A 15,728-nucleotide genomic window follows, 5' to 3' on the forward strand; every position below is an offset into this window, starting at 1 on the left:
AGGGGTGACCTTATTGCTCTGTATAAGTACATTAAAGGAGGCTGTAGCGAGGTGGGGGTTGGCCTGTTCTCCCATGTGCCTGGTGACAGGACGAGGGGGAATGGGCTAAAGTTACGCCAGGGGAGTTTTAGGTTAGATGTTAGGAAGAATTTCTTTACTGAAAGGGTTGTGAGGCATTGGAACGGGCTGCCCAGGGAGGTGGTGGAGTCACCATCCCTGGAAGTCTTCAAAAGACGTTTAGATGTAGAGCTTAGGGATATGGTTTAGTGGGGACTGTTAGTTTTAGGTCAGAGGTTGGACTCGATGATCTTGAGGTCTCTTCCAACCTAGAAAATTCTGTGATTCTGTGATTCTGTGAAAGTCACAGCTCAAAGGAGTAAAGCTGCCTCTGTTTGTCCTGGAAAGGTGAGTGAGCATGGAAGCACTCAGCAGGACAGACCTGGCCTCGCAGAAATCTTGCGTTCTGATATTTGCTACAGTGTCTGCTCATAGGTGCTTGGAGAGAGATAAGCAACAAAAAAATGTGTGCTTACAACCAGCATCCTGAAAAAGGAGCCAACTGAGCTTGCCCATAGGGAATTCAGAGAAGACTGTCTTCTGACTTTTAGGAAGATATCTTCCCAGACCTTGACTTCAGTATCTTCCATTTAAAACTCACAGCCTTGAGTATGAAGCTTGGGCTTGGAATCCCATTTTTCAGAAATGAAGGAGGGCTGCAGTCTTTTCAAACACTTTCTAGAAAAAGCATGCACTCACTCCCTTTTAATCCAGGAGTCCAGGCTTTAGGTCCCACTTCGAATTTGAGTTCTGAGAAAGCTTACTGGTGTTAGTCCAGTGAGAGGTCACATGAAGACTTAATCTGTGAGTCTGGGTGGGCTTAGATACAAGCAAGGCCTGGAACCAGTCGTCAATCTCAATGCCAAGCAGCTCTTTTGGTGCTTTTGACAACATTAGAGTCAGCATTCTCAGGGCCAGGTGGCAGCCAAATGTTTTTTTGAGAATCTAAACAGTTCACTTAGACCACATAGTAGAATTGCCTTGTCCTTTCATTTCACAATCCCCAATGACCTTAAGAAGCTACCATTCTCTCCACGCCTCTATTACTTCTTTGTGCACTCATCTTGTAGCAAGTTTGCTTTGCTGCACCATAGGTATTTTGAAGCTTTGAGCTCAATTGACATCGCTACCAGGTACATGCTTCATGTACTTCTTGGTAAAAGGAGGGGAAGATCCATCCCCTCATGCAGATTTATTCTTTTTTTTTTTTTTTTTTTCCTGCTCCCTGGCACACCACTCACTACCTGAGCCACCATCCTCCCTCATACAGTTTATAGCAGTCAGAATATGAGCAACGCTTGCATGTCCTATGGGGAAGCCACCAGCTACCCCTTACTGCTAATGGTCTTTGAACTAATGGAGCAGTGTATTCCTCCCCCAGTTATTAAATCGTATCAGAACTGATTTCTGACACAATATATGGACAAGCTGAAATTTATTGAATGAACCAATCTCTCTATCCCTTACATTTTCTGCCACTGTTGCAATTCAGGTGCAGTTAGCTGAGTGTCTCCTGATAAATCATGATGGCTGCTTTATCAGCTTTTGTTTCCTTAAGTCACTTACCCCTGAGAAAACTGTTCCAAATTTGTGGGCACCAATTGTGATGTGGGGAAAAAACTCAACATTGAAACAAGCTCAACATTGGAGAAATGTGAAAACATGTTCCTTTCTGCTATAAGAGCCATCCCTGGAAATGCTGTGTTTCACTGCTGTCAGCCTTAGAACAGATAGCATGCTTTTGGAAATGAAGTGAAACAGCAAAATTGGATTAAAAGATTCTTGGTGTTAAAAGGTTTGGACACACTGAGTCCATTAGAAAAACAGAAGCTTGATAAGATTTCTTAGGTTAGTAGGATGAGGCTTCGCAGCCAGACTTTGAAGGCATAGTACCAGGTGTTTGGATGATGGATTTTCATAATCTGGAGATTTATAGGATCTAGGATTCATATTTGCAGAAGATAGTAATTTCAGACTTCAACCTAACTCAGTATCTTTCCTGCAGGAGTATGTGAGGACATGGATCAGGATTGGAACAGGAGATTTTGAACAGGATTCAAAAAATGGCAGACAGATGCAGTCCGTGTCAGACCATTCCATTAGCTAGGTACTCAGATCAAATGGGTAATTTCAAAGCTGTCTCTGGCTGATTCCCTTTCTAGAGGTGAACTGTTTTTTCCAAGAAGGCTTTCTGGAAAGAATTAATTTGAATTCATGTGTGTTGCTACTAGCACACAGGGATGAAAGACATCTAGATAAAAGACCTCTAAATGAGGGACATATGGCCAATAGTCAAGAGGCTGCGATACCTAGGTATCAGTCTCTAGCACAATGCTCTTTGCCAGCTTCCCAATTTAATGCTTTGTTTTACTTAAAAAATCACTCTCCCATCCATCCCCAGCCAATTCAAACACTGTACGATTTGAAAAGCCCTAGGTTGGCATTCTCTGTCGAGGATAACATCCGCACCTTAAATATCTACACATAGCAATAAAAACATGCATCTTCTAGAGATATACATGTAACACTATTTTCAGTAATTTTTTAAAATGTAAACCAACAGCTTTTCTGTGATGAAAGATGGTAAAGAAAGATCCAGTAAGGGAATCAACACAAACTAGGAAACAGAGATTAAAATTCTAGACTTACCAGACAACTTGATGAACAGTGAAGGCAGCAAAAGCACAGCAGTTCAGTCTTCATGCTAAATTTGATCCAGGTACTCAGGATGTTCAGTCCAACATTTTCAAGGAGATCTACCAAACAGACAGTATCAATATTCTTCCAGTAGCAAGACATCAACAAGCCCACATGACAGGGAAAAACCTGTGGAGCCCGTTCCAAGGACTGTGCTAGTATGCCCCGTGTGGAGCTCTGGAGGATTCCCTGCAAAAGACTATAGATTGCCCATGATGGAAAGGAGGATAACCAGCAGATCTGATGTTATTTGCTTCCTTTGAGCGAGTAACAACTCTCACAGGTGAGATTTGAAGACAACAGGCCTTTGAGCCACCCACATTTCAGTGCTAGGTGCAGCTTACATGAACAGCAGTAGGTATTACAAACAGGTTTCTGATCTTACCCCTAAAATTAAAATATATATACATATATTTTCATGCTATTGAGACAAAATATTGGGATGTATCTGCATATGACATTTCTAATAACCCCGGCTCCATAACCTCTAGATAACAAGCCAGCTAAGTAGTAGCTACTCCTTCAATTACACAAAGCCATTCAGGCCAAGAGCTGCTGGGATTTATCACAGAGAAAAAGGTTTAAGGCTCTCCAGAACTAAAACAAACAAGTTGTAGTTTCTGAAACAGTATCATGTTCCCAGGCTATAACAATAACAGTTGCTACCACTGGGTGAATTGCCCTTTTGGATTTGAAATTGTTGATAACAGCAGCAAGAAAAGCCAAGCTGTGTGTGAAACAGAGTTAGTTTTACATCTGAAACAAAGGTTGTCCCACCAAAGAGAGGATCAGCTAAAACATGCATTGGATGTTTTTGATCAGGACAAAGGAACAGGCTCTAATTCCAGCTTTACTGAGTATTTCCTGTAGGACAGTGAATAAATGACCTTCATTCACTCTGTATTTATTTCCCCAGCAGCGTCACAGGGTGGCAGATTGGACCACTTGGGAAGACACCCAGATGCTGAAATGATGGACAATATGATGCAAAGAGCGAGATATTGGTCTTTCCACAGTTGTAGATGGCCCCAGGTCTAGATTTGTCTCATACACATATTCCGTTTCTTTTCATAAACAAGATACCTTAAGCCTGTTCTGACGAGAAATCAACGGCATTAATTAGACTTAGCAATGACACAGACACTTTAGTCTGAGTTGAAACATGCTGGAGTTTCGTTGTCTGCTGGACACAGCAAGCAGGTCACAGAATTTCCATTTTCATAGTGCTCACTCAAGTTTTACCAATGTGAGCTGTTGGTTCGGCTGACGCTTCATGCACTATGCAAATCAGAACAATGATTTTAGCTGCTGAAGTTAGAAATTACGAATAAAACCACAAATTTCAGGTATAAACTGTGACTTTTATGGCTTTACATAACACTCAGATGTTAATACTGGATTTACAATTTCCATCTTCTGATTTAAACATCAATCCCTTTACCAAGCCTGGCCTGAGAGAAACCACTCCTAATGTTGTTTCTTGACTTGTGTGAGGTAAAGAAACAGCCAGTTTGCCATTTGAGAATTGTGGCTGCACACTTCTGTAGGTAAGTGAGGGCTGTGACCTGTGACCAGCTGAAAACTGCTTAATAAAATTTTAGTCAATTAAAAACATTCTTCAAGAGTTACCCAGCAAAGAGGTGAGGGGGAGGAGAAAGGAAGAATATTCAAATTCCAGCTAAACCCTATTGTACTACACAGCTTTGTTGTCTGTTCCAAAAGATGCATTGAGCCTGTTTCTGAGTAGCAAGTGAAATCTGTGTGACTGATTTTCTTATACAGTAAAGTATCTCAGACTTGCAGAATCCTCCAGACAGAGGATGCCACAGATAGACATGCCTCACATGTCCTAAATATTTAGAGCAGGAATATTAAAAGAGATAAGACCTTGTAACTTCACAATTTTCTTGATTTGAAAGGAAAACCTGTAATTTTTTTCTGAAAAAAAATTATTGTTACATCTCTGGCAAGAGCTGCCTGAAGACAGCTTTCTTTAAAAGAATTAAATCAGTGCAGAGATCGTGTATATTTTGTAGAGTTTGTTTTCTTAAGAACAAACACACAGAAATCTGTCCTGCACCAGAGGAAGTCTCAAACAGCATTCAGGCCATATTCTCTTCCAGACATCACTGCAGACATACACAATGTGCATTTCCTGGGATGTGACTACATCCTTACATTAGCCTTCAATGAAGCACTGAATGAACTCTTAGCTCCTTTGGGACTTCTGCATAATGTAAAGTAACATAATATATGCTTATCTGAAGTTGAAAAATTAACAAATTCAGAAAAACAAATTTCAGACCACGGAAAAAAGCATCACGTGAAAGCATCTGCCACAAACATGTCTTTCCATTACAAAGGTATGATCTTGTGACTTAAGGGCAATATGTGTAGGCCTGGCCTATTAATTTGAAAAGGAACTCCAAAATGCTACCAAGCAGGAAAACTGACTCTGACATGATCTTTAAAACCCAATTAACCACAGTAAGTTCTATGTTTTTTCTCTGTAACATCAAAACATGAAAGTTTATACCTCACAATGTAAAAACACAACATTAATATCACATATGCACACAAAAAAAAAATCTGGAAAAAGTCAAGATTTTGACCACAATATCGACTCTTTGCTGTGACGTGTCCTATAAACTTAGGATGTGAAGAAAATCAGTATTTTTTTTTTTTAACCAGGTAAACAAGAATAGGAGTTCCACCTGAAGAAATTTTTGTAGAACAAACTTGACTGTTCTCCAAATTCTGACTAAGTTAGATTTCTCATCCTTAATGCTGCTGTTCCTTTCTGCATTCCTTTCTTTATGAAGCGTGCTGCCAGAAGGCAGTGATAGGGTTACTTGCTTTGAATGTTGTGTGTTATGCAGTCAGATATTACCTACCCATCCCAGCATGAATTATGTCATCTAGTTTCTGTCCTAGCATGCATTAGGTCGCTAAGTTTCTGACCTAAACATGTGTTGTTGCTAAGCAGTGCCCGGTCACAAGATCCCCTGTAATCTGCACCACTTGCTGTCCTACTGGAGATGTGCTGTGGTCAGTCTGGTAATGCGATACTCCTGCTCCCACGCTGGACAATAAAACTCATATTTGCCACTACGGATGGCGAGTTCAGGTCCTTTAAAACAAGTTCTGAGAATCCTTTCTCTTAAACAAAAAAGTTCATCTCTTCTTTCTGCAACAGGTCTTAATATCATCTTCTCCCTGGCAGAAGTCCACCCAATATTGATGGCATGCACACGGGCCCTTCATTATACATGACAGCTTTTCATGCTGTAAAGAATATTACTTTTGAAGGAGGAGCAGAGAAGAAAAACTGATCTTCCTTCTTGCAAGAGAGGCTTGAAAAGGTAATCGAATTGCTAGGGCTGAGCAGACCAGGCAGAGAGGCTCCTTGCATATGTATAACTTGTTGGATTTATTCTTGGCTTTAAGGAATCAGTTCTGTTTGACATATACCTCAGCCAAAAGCCTATGCTCTGATGCAGAATGGAGTGATCATCCTAGACAGAAATGGGTCACATCTGGGGAAAAGAGCAAAAAATATGGTTTCCTGAGCCACTCAAGAATACCCAGATCACCTCTGCAAGCTTGCAAGCTGACATGACACTTAAGTCAGTTAAAAAAAAAAATGCTGCAAAAGATCTGTTAAAACACCAGGTCTTGATAAGTTTTATCACAGAATGTGATCCTTTTTACTCTTTGTTCCTTGGGAATGCTTGAAGCACAGTCTGTCCACAGTCTGTTGCTGTAACAATAAGGGCAGGAGATTGGCTGTGCCGAGTCAGACCAAGGCCTGACTGAGCTCATGACGTGGTTCTCTGACACAAGAAATGCTTATGGCTAGGGAACAGCAGAATCACAAGAGAAACACAGGCACACGTGTTCACAGACATATATAGATATATAACTGTAAACCATGGTATATTCTCTCAACCAATAGCACAAAGTTTCAAAGGATTTCTTAAGCCAGACAAGTATTTAGGACACTTAGCTTGCTCTAGCACACGTTTGCAGATCATTCTTATACAAATTTCTCTTGGGGCAATGTTGAGGCAGCCAGCGTGGAGGGAATCAACACCCCACAGCAGCAAGTTCCATAGAGCAACGGCATCCCTGAGGAGGGAGGATGAGGAAGGGCATGCCGTTGTCTTATACAAGGGCTGCAAAATCATCAAAACCCATCTGTTTCTGTCACTGTCTGAACTCTAGCTTGCGGGACTTAACTCCTGCAGGAAGTTCTGTACACTGCAGAAACTAAATCCCAGCCTCTCCAGCAAGTTAAAGAAAGGAGAGGAGAAAAAAAAGAAAAAAAAGAAAAAAAAAGAAAAAAAAAAAAAAAAAAAAAAAGGCCTTGAGCAACCTGAAAAGGTCTGGCAATCTCAAAACCAAAATGAGGTATCCTCTACACCCATCATTACAAGAACCCTTGAGAAGCTCAGGTAACTTAGATGTAGCACTGACAAAAGGTGGAAATCAACTGTTCCTGGGGCAGCTTTCAGAGGTGGTGGATGCAGATAGCTGTGCAATGGTGGATGAGGGTGCGAAGGGACACAAGCGACAGAACAGTGTGTGAAGGCACAAAAGCTTGTGGAAAGCAGATGTAGCACTGGACAGAAATGGCACTGATGCAGCTGTCCTGCTCGAGTGCCATCAGAGGACCATTAAGGCAAACAAGCTCCCCTTTCAAAGACACCTAGCTCTTACAGTGCAAGTGTAAAAATCAAGAACAGAAACCATGCTGAAGCTTTTTTTTCTTTAGTGATTATCTTTAATTGTTGCAATAGCAAAATCTAAGTACCAACCCTGGCTATTATCCATGGCCTAACTGTGCCCTGAGCAGTTCTCAGGAATCAAGGTGGGGTCGTTTTGTTTGTTTTTTAAAAAAAAAAAAAAAAAAAAAAAAAAAAAAAGATTTGAAAGTGATGAAATACCCTGATGATAAAGTGACACAAGATATAGAGACAACTACAGTATTTGAAGCATCAGCTGAAAACATTTCTCTCCTTCAGGCCTGGTCCTGTAACTCTAACACTGAATCACAGGATCTATAAGGACTGTTCACATAAAAGTCACCCAGTCAGATTAAGGTCTGTGCAAGAGCTTGAGCTGGCTGAATGCCACTTTCTAGGACTTAAAAACTCGCTTGTGAAGCACTGGGAAAGGTAATACTAAGAATCTTCCTGTCATTTCTATAGGTAGCATGTCAAGTCCTGCCCTTGAAGATACAGTCTACGTGCAGTTCAAGTCAATGCAAACAGCAGGCAATCCCTCTCTTCCTAGCTCGTTTCAAAAAATTTGGTTTATCCTGTGTAACACATACAGAGGATCAGCTTCTTTCCCACTTTACAGACCTTCAGCAGACCTTCTATTTCTCTAAAACGAACAAACTACTGTTGCAATACCTGAATCAAATGGTAATACCTGGTCTCAGCCTGCACACCGACAGCATTTATGTTCATTTCTGTGGGATGTAGTGTGGCAAGAGCTGTGGATTTGATAAACACTGTCAGAACCCGTTATGGAACTGCTCCTCTTGATCTAAAATGTGAAAACCAAGCATCAATCACCATAAAATAAATGTGATATAGCATAGAGCAGAATAATGGTTCTAGCACATATGGTATTGTGAGAAATGATTTTCTGTGACAGCAAAGTATGACAATGAACAGAAGACAAATGAATTTCCTGAACTGCTTCAGTAAAGGTTGCCTGTCCTGTAAAGACTTATATAGAACAAACTGACAAGATCACCTGGAATTACCTAATCTGATAGGCATTATGTGTGACAGATAAAACATCTGTTTAAAGAAAATAAAACATACTTAACCATGACTTAGATACTGACCAAAACCAGATCAAACAGTGGGAAATTTCCTTAAAAAAAAGCCTTAAATCTTGCAAAGAGTTCTCAAACAATTTATATTAATGCAAAGACACGGATCTCATCACATTTTATGTTTTACCAACGAGCATGCCACAGTTAATTTACACGTTCTAGTTCTGTGGTATGCTAGTGAGCAAATTTGAAAGTGAAGTTGTTTGGAAGAAATATAGGTAAAGTAGGAAGTATACAAGAAAAAATCCATGGCTGATCTATCAGGAGGGAAGGTACTTCTTAAATTACCTTGCTCTCTTTGTGTGAGGGAAAACAAAACAAAACTTCATATCACTGGGTTTTAAAATGGCACTTTGGATTCGGAAACAAACTTTCCTCTGCAAAATCAAGCACTGATTTCAGTACCTGGTGGTTGTAAACAGCAGGAAAAGAGAAGGCCTAGGAGAAAAATTTGAATTTTTAAGTGTGATGAGATGTTCATCAGTGAGATTCAGCTGAAACATTTATCATTGTTAGAAAAACTTCCCAAACTAACCCAAAATTTGTATAATCTGGATGTTTTTGGAAGATCTATCTTGAATCTTCTTTGCTACATAGATCTAAATAGCTCCTTCTCTTTCAGAATTTGTTGACTGGATATTAAAAAGTTGCAGGAGGCTGTTTTCAAGTTTGGTGACAGAAGAGAAGTTTTTAAGCTGAGAATGCAGACAGGAGATTTAGCGCGAGGGGACAGAGTGATGCATTGGGAACAGGCTGGCTGGAACGGGTTGAGAGCAGAGATGGAAGATCACTCTGGTGCTAAGGGTGATGTGGTAGATGATGGGAAGCTGCTCCAATTAGGGTGTGGGTGTAAGTGACAGCATGAGGGTGATGAGAAGAAAATGACTTTACCAGAGATGCTTGAAATCAACTGGAAAGGAGAAGAAAGTCAGAACAATGCTCGTTATGCAGGTTTTGCAGGCACTGGGACTGTTTTTCTAGCTGGATTCAGCATTCAGACAGCTGAAACACGTGCTCCATAGGAGGCTGCATGGGAAGCCAGGGGCCCACAATAGCCACAAGTTGCCTGAACCCCCTCCAGCTGCACACCCAGGAGTCTGGTGAGATAACCACAAACCACAGCTCTGCCTACTGTGCAATGGTTACAGTCTGGGAGGCTGCATGATTGTAGTGACACTTGGACGTCTGCTCCAGTTGCCTCGAAAATCAGCTCTGAGAGATTTAACTAGAATCTGCTAACATGAATCTGGCAGACCCTTTCCTGTTAAAAATAACAAAACTAATAGTGCACTCCACTTTCTTAAGGACACATCTTGAAGCATTTACTCTTGGTGAGCTAGCGCCTTCAACAGGACTACTCAGTACAAGTCAGCTTTGATGCAAGTGTCCTTCAGCCAGGGCCTCCTTTGGGTGTTACACGTCCTTCTCCTTCCAGGAACACCAGAAGACCTGTAACTGCAGACTGCTGGCTTCTCATGAGATACAATCATGCCAAGGATTCCTCGCTGCATTTCTGCACAGGAAACTTTTAAAGGCTCAGCCCCTCACTGCCTAACCAAAGTTTTCCTACCTCAACCCCATGCCAGAGAACTTACTGTTTGTTTCTTGGAGTACTTACTCTTTTTCCCAGAGATATTCCTAGCTAGAACAAAAAAAGATGCAGCTAAATCAACTTATATGGGAACAAATCTAAAATGTGCATTAGATATGCAAAAAATTCCTGGGGAAGTAGCCTTTTTTTTTCCCTCTCACCCCAACACAAGTTTTATATGCTACCAATAATCAATGGAAGAGACCAAATGGTGGAGAGGGTGATTTATAAGAGGGATTCATTTAGATGTTTTGAATCTCAGATGCTCAGGAAAAACTGTCTCTTCTCTGACTATAAGCCCAGAGAGACCAGACAACTGAAGCACAATAGTAGACTTTCTCCTCAAAAGAGGCTCTTTTCTTTCCAGGTGCCAGAGAAAGCATCACAACAATTTTCTTGAAGACAATATAGTCTCAGGAGGCAGACCAAAAAGCGAACAACAATTATGGTTAACTACCTTCAACCATTTCCCTAAAACTCTTTAACAGCAAAAGAAAGTAGACAAATGAGTTTATACATTGAACTTTTCAGTAAATAACATACACAGAGAGGAGGGAACCTGGATTAAATTATTAGGAACAATGAAAATTCTTTTGGGGTAAATCTGAAAGGAAAATGCATGCTCTGTTCCACTCGGGAGGATCTGCTTCTTGTCACGTATGGCATAAGTTTGCCAGGGTGCTTCTTTACTTTTGTAACAAAATAGCTTTGTGAATATGCTGGTCTCTGAAGGCAGACATGAGGAGGAACTGGGAATCCTTCAGTTCAGAGCTTGACCCATCTGATCAAATCCATACACTTCTCTTCAGCAGGAGAAAAGTGTTGTCACTGCGTTGTCTCAGGCCCTGTACATCAACCCTAATCTTCCTCCTGTTTCATCTTTTTCTGTATTTTTAGTCTGGACAGATCATTCTGTTGTACTTGAAGATTCACACACTCTCGTGCAACTGTTTTATTTCAGCCCTCGCTCAGCAAGCAGTGCAACAAAGGCCAGAAGAGAATGGTGAGCTCTGCGTACTGTCAGCGCTACATAGTTCTGACTATTATTTCCGCTTGATGGCTTCAGTTTTATCCAAGGATTATTCAGTTTGGGAATAATGGGAGATTTACATGCTTGCACACAGGTCAAATGACAGTCAGAACGCACATGTGCTGTGATTTCTTCACCTGCAGATTATTCCTGGTGACTGTTATATTAAAACTTCTCTAACCGGCCATGGCAGAAATTACTGTCTGAATCCTTCTGTTTGCAGATGGATACTGATGTCCTCCTGGTGTTCCAGGGGGATACTACTTAGCCGCTGTTTTTTTGCTTTGACATTAAATTATATGTTGTTTCTAATAACAATTCTTACATATGCTGAATAGATCACTTCAGCTCTCTCACTGGAAAAATCTGGATTTTTCCAAGTGACTGTTTCTTAATCCAACGCTGTTACCATGTTACTTCAAGTTTGAGACAAACTCGAACAAATGACCGCAGTGTCATTCTCTCCAACCACATGAACAACTACGAACACTTTGCCATTATTCCTGGTATTCCTAAAGGTTTCGGTAATCATTTGGAGACATTAAAGAGGAAGCAAACAGAGCTATGCTGATTTTTTGGTCCATGAAAAAGCAAAACAAAACCAACCTGAATTTCACTGCCTGTCCTGTAGCAAAGCAGGCAAAGAACAACAGTTTTGCAGCTTGCGAGGAGTTACTGTGAGTGGTTGAAACACAGCTGTGAATTCTGGATGTATCTAATGAGAATACAACGAGGGGAAAAAGTACTGCTTTACTGATGTATTCATTTTTAATGATGATATAGAAATAAGCAGGATACATAATTCAATTTTCAAGTTTGTCTAGTTTCCCAGAACCGTGTAACTTCTATCTGTAGAGGAATGAAAGGACGGAAGTAATTCTCCAACACATTGGGTCTTTGGGATTGAGCATCTCCCTACAGATACTCAGAGTCATGTGTGATCAAACTTAATGCCAGAACACCAACAAAAACTCTACAGTATGAGTTACACAGGGATGAAAACCAAAGGAGTAGGACAGTCTCCTCCTCCTCCTTAACACATAGCAAATGATGTGGGGTGAGAGCAGACAGAACTAGGAAGATCCCAGAATGGTTTTCCCAAACACACTTATCACAAGCAACAAGAAAATGGGCACTCCAGCTCCACCAGCAGGGAACAGCCCCTTGGCTCACTTCAGGATCTTGTCACTTCGTCCTTCCTGAGCAAAGTATGCTGGCCACAACACAAAGGAAAGTCTCACCTCTGGAATCCATCTCTCAGCTCTTAACCCCTTTGGAGACTTCCTGGGGATGCAGGATATGTGCCAAGGGATGAGTTTTTGGAATAAGAGCTTTAGAACAGAGGCTTATTCAGTGACCGTGACAGATCAGATGGCTTTTTGTTTGTTTGATTTTAACAAAGAGTTGAATCATAAATCTTCACTTCAAATTTGATTGCTTTATAATATATCATACTGTGATATAACTGGCATCTGCACTTGGCTCTTATTAGGTGATGCCATATGGTACAATTAGAAGTGGAGACAGAGGACCATCTAAATAACTTAAACTTCATTCAATCTACAATTAAACCATCCACATTCATCTGCATGCATTCAAAATACTAATTTAACCTCTGAAGAGACTCCCATTTGATGTTGCTTATACCTTTTGTATTTCTGAAGCATTAAATCACTAAGCTGGACTTGTATTGTAATTTGAGTAAGTTGGACATTTGTTTTCTAAATAAGATGGTTTCAGTCTCTAGCAGGGTTAGCCCAAGCATGAAGCTGTGTGCAGTTTCCAACACCTCACATTCTCAAGGCAAGTAGGGGTTCTTTTAAACATTTTTTGCCTCCCACTGGGACAGCTACACAATTGAATTAAACTTTGTCTTGTGATACCCACATTCTAGCTATGGCACAAAATAAATCTGCATGTTATCAATAAAAGATTTTTAATTGGCAAGACTGAATTATTTATTCATGGGAAGATAAGCAAGTCTTAGAAAGCCTACTTTCCCAGAAGGTTAGGGGGTTGCACACAACTCACAAATCTTTCTTGATAATCCTTTACTTGAACCAGAAATTATATTATGCTTTTGTTCTTTCATGCCTAAAACTGACCAAGCGGGCAATGATTTATTAAGCTAGAGTCTTGAGTCTCCTGCCACACAACCCACTTAGTCACAGCAATGGCTATGAAACAGATCATGCATTCTGAGATAGGCTATAATTTGTGTTAAAGAAACTTGTCTGTTTCAATTAGCAAATTTAATTTGCAAAGCCCTATAAAAGGTTATGAAGTAAAAAGAAACAAAGCAGCTAAACTTTAGGCTGTAACATTATGTGTTACATATGCACACAGAGCAGAAGAAAAAATGTCATGGAATGGATTTAACTGATAAAAAAATAAAAAATGTTTTCATGTAGCTAAACATTAAGCAGACCCTCGCATGTAACTTTCTTCCAGTCTACAGTTTTGCATCTTGACTCTCCATTTACAAATAATCAGAGGTAAAGGCCATCTCACCTTCTCACTGAAAGACCAGAACAGGAGTTCAGTTACAGAAAATCCTTTTCTTGAAGAACTGACTCTGGGTTGTAAGCAAAATACCATGCCATTTTAGATGACAATTAAGCACATCCTAAATTTGAGTTCTAGTCTTGCTGATTTTAACTTCCATCCAAGGTTATATGCATGACAACATAGTTTAACTTGGTGCTTTAAAAATGTTTTTCAGAGAATGCAGTAGGAAAAAGTCACCATTTAGAAATAAACAGTTTCTCCAAATAAAATTATTTGCAATATGCTAATTCATTAAAACTCACTTTAGCAATATATCTAGAAATAATTGAGGTAACTTGAATTTTATTCTTTACAGGTTAATAGTCTAATCTTTTGCTTTGAAACAATGCATAATGGAAGATACTATTTATTACTACCCTTGCAGTAGATTCCACCAGCTACTTATAATACAGATGAAAAAGGAGACAGGAGAAAGTACTTCAGGAAGTTTGTGACATCAAGCATTAATCTGGCCTCAAATATCACCATAGCTTTATGATTTTCATTGCCTATGTGAACAAGCAGTTCAGAGGAGGGAACGATAACTGGGAAGAAATAAATGAAAAGGCAGAAAGACAGCAAATGGAAGGTGCAAGGGCCAGGCTGAGATGCTGGTGAGAAAGCTCAGCAAGCTCTCAGCTAGCACAGGCTGGCACTGAGCAGCACCTGGCTCAGAGGAACAGATCCAGCCAGCACCCACCACCCTCGTGAAAAGGGGACACATGCCAGTCTGACTTGGCTCACTACAAGTGTGAAGGGGCCAAATCCTGCCATAAAAATTGATTCTGTTTCATCAAATGATGAAACAGGAAAAAAAAAAAAACAAAAAACAGTATCCAGAATTTAATTTAATGTAAATAATTTAACCAGGTTTAATTTTATATAACATTTGCTTGGTCAAGAGAATGAGAACTAGATTTAAGCCTCAGTCACATATGAATCACAGGCAGGCAGGCACGTCAAGTGAGAATTGTGTTCAGGTGGAGCATTGCAGTCACAATACATGCCCACCAACAGGGAGATATGGTCCCCTTCTGCCAGTGCCCCAAAGCTCCTTTTGTGCTGCCTCTGAACACCCCATTTCAGCGGGTTCTGTGAAGCACTGACAGCAACAGCCGCTCACTCGGAAGGTATCGCGAAGGTATACTGGAGGCAGCAATACAGGTTTTGATCCCCGGGCTGCAGCTGTTATTTGCCGAAACTATTATTATATAGAGATTGATTCAGACCTAGGGAGCTTTGAAAAGAAACTTGAGAGGCTGTTGAGCCATTTTAGTCACTTTTCAAATATTAGGGGGGGATAGATGCAGTCCTATTTTAAGTAGGGACAGAAGAAGCTGCAGCAGCTGCGACCACAGCCCAGCGCAGCACGGTCTGCTTCGCTGAGCAGCCTTACTGGGGGGTGACAAAGCCCCCTAGGACAACAGGCACAAAGATGCAGGCTGGAACAGACACATACACCTGCACACACTTAGCAGCTACACACTTGAAATACTTACTGACCTTCATTTTCTACTTTAATTGTATTCATCTCCATTGCTCATTCAGCACCCTGAACCGAGGTGTAGTTTCAATGCATATTACAATGGCTACTCTTTAGAAATTACCCTGCATTCTTCACAAGGGGTTATTTCAAAGTAGCACTCTAAAATGAAGAGATTGCTGGAAAAGATTAAATGTTTTCGCCAGGCTGAGAAAAAAATCACCCTGAATTTTAGAACCAGTAATCTTGTTTCTTTTCATGATTGATGAGAGATCACTATTGAAACCTTCAAGTGAGTCAGCAGTGCATGCAGCACAGATGAAGTGCTGCAAGTGCAGAAAAACATACACCAGAAAAATTGTCTTGAGACTTCCCATTAAAATATACCCCTTTGCACCTGGAGAGAAGAGGCACAACACAATCCTGGGGCTGCTCATAAATAAAGTGTTTCTATCAAGAATTACTACAATTA

The 15,728-nt window shown here is 40.5% G+C and overlaps 1 long non-coding RNA gene across 8 annotated transcripts in view; it reads right to left on the reverse strand.

Moving 5' to 3' along the window:
- LOC137859567 (uncharacterized) overlaps window positions 1-15,728 on the reverse strand; it is a 200,168-nt gene that overhangs the window by 57,825 nt on the left and 126,615 nt on the right. For all 8 annotated transcript variants that reach the window (XR_011098385.1, XR_011098384.1, XR_011098383.1 and 5 more), the window contains one exon: window positions 2,707-2,813. This is a non-coding gene — a long non-coding RNA (uncharacterized lncRNA). The remainder of the gene's footprint in view (window positions 1-2,706; window positions 2,814-15,728) is intronic.

This window comes from Anas acuta, chromosome 7, assembly GCF_963932015.1.
Source record: "Anas acuta chromosome 7, bAnaAcu1.1, whole genome shotgun sequence".
Classification (NCBI taxonomy): domain Eukaryota; kingdom Metazoa; phylum Chordata; class Aves; order Anseriformes; family Anatidae; genus Anas; species Anas acuta.